This window comes from Sycon ciliatum, chromosome 1 (genome assembly GCF_964019385.1).
Source record: "Sycon ciliatum chromosome 1, ocSycCili1.1, whole genome shotgun sequence".
Taxonomy (NCBI): Eukaryota; Metazoa; Porifera; class Calcarea; order Leucosolenida; family Sycettidae; genus Sycon; species Sycon ciliatum.
Window position 1 is genome coordinate 51,816,649 of NC_088643.1, and position 1,854 is coordinate 51,818,502.

The following is a 1,854-nucleotide window of genomic DNA, read 5'->3' on the forward strand; positions in this document are numbered from 1 at the left end:
TGCACAGATCAGACTCAGTACCTTTTCTTTTGACAAGCAAACAGAACGATAGCGCGAGATGCAGTATTGAGTTGAAATCAATAATCTTTACGGCTTGGCTTGGAGAGGCGAAGAAATGATGCACAGCACAACGCTGAGACTGGTGTACCGCTCCTGAGTTCTCCCGGATCCCATCTCCGCAAGCATTCTGGTTTCACCGAGCGTTACCTTGTAGGTAAGACTGGGCCAATGCGGGAAACTCGCTATCGGATCCGGACCGTAGATCGTGTTTTCAGTCTCAGAGTAGAATTCCATCAGTCACATTTCGGAAGAATGTGGGCTGGTGATTTCACAGCTCATCAATACTAGTAATTGAGAGTACCTAGCATTCACGAGTACAATAATGTACATGGTTTGTATACCAAAGCTCAAGCCAAGGTAAAGCAATCGACCAAGGAGGCATCCAACTAATTACTTCCACAGTTACTTCGAAGCTAGGACCGGCTGGCGGACCCGGGTCAATAATAATAAGCAATGCTAAAGTATGGCACGCGTTTTCGCACCGTCGGGAATGCCTGTAACTAGTGTAAGACAGTCTTACAGGCACAGTGTAGCAGTATGCTAGTGTAACGACAGTGTGCACTCTGTAGCTAGGTCTGCCCTGCAGTAATAATATCGTCAGTATCGTCTACTATGGACACTTTGGAATATGAAAGGGTCAGTTCATACTGGTATCTGGTGTGTGATGACTGTGTTCCTATCGCTACCAGAATACTGAATGGTAACGGAAGTCATTTCTATGTCTGGATCTCGGTACGGACCTCGGCGTACCGGTAGGCGCTTTACCTACATAGTTCTGCTCTTCACTCTCAACTTCAAGGTGGTATCTTGAAGTCGAGAGTGATCAGCAGCGCTAATTGAGTTGTGTCGGTTAGCCCCAAAATGCAAGACTCAAGTTCTTAGCAGGAAACAAATCTACAGTGACTCCCGAGAAAAGGGTAATTATGTGCACACGCAAAGTGCGGACTGGCCTGTCCGAACTTCTCACTGAAGCACTTGTTGTGCACTGTCTAATTATTACGACATGATTGTATTAGCTACCGTGCATGTTTCCTTAAAGGGGAAGTTAAGGCAAAAATTAAAATTTCACCAGTTGTAGTCTTTGGGGTGCTGAGTCGAATGGTCTTGGTCCGAGAAAGCTGAGACGCTCCCTTCCTACTTGAATCCCAATCGAACTCGCGCACTTCCACCGAAACTGGGTGACTGCGCCCTACTAGATGGGGATTTGTATGCAAAATGTCACTAAAAGCGCCATTTCGTTCTGATAAAAGCACAGATGACCGCGATTGGCCCATATGTTGTAGTCTATTGGACGCTGAGTCGACTGGTTTTGGTTCGAAAAGGCTGCGATGCAGCGTTCCTCCTTTATTCCCAATCGAACATGGTTGAACAAGTGGTCACGTGCTCCTGGGTGCCCAAATCACCTGGTCACCACGCCAGCAGGCGACAACTTTCACACCAAGGTTCAACTCGAGTGACAGGACTGCACCCAAAAAAGGTCAAACAGGCTAGTAAGTTGTACCCTGCAGGCACGGTGACCAGGTGACTGGTGTACGCAGGAGCACGTGACCGCTTGTTCAACCATGTTCGATTGGGAATAAAGGAGGAACGCTGCATCACAGCCTTTTCGGACCAAAACCAGTCGACTCAGCGTCCAAAAGACTACAACATATAGGCCAATCGCGGTCATCCGTGCTTTTATAAGAACGAAACGGCGCTTTTAGTGACATTTTGCATACAAATCCCCATCTAGTAGGGCGCAGTCACCCAGTTTCGGTGGAAGTGTGCGAGTTCGATTGGGATTCAAGTAGGAAG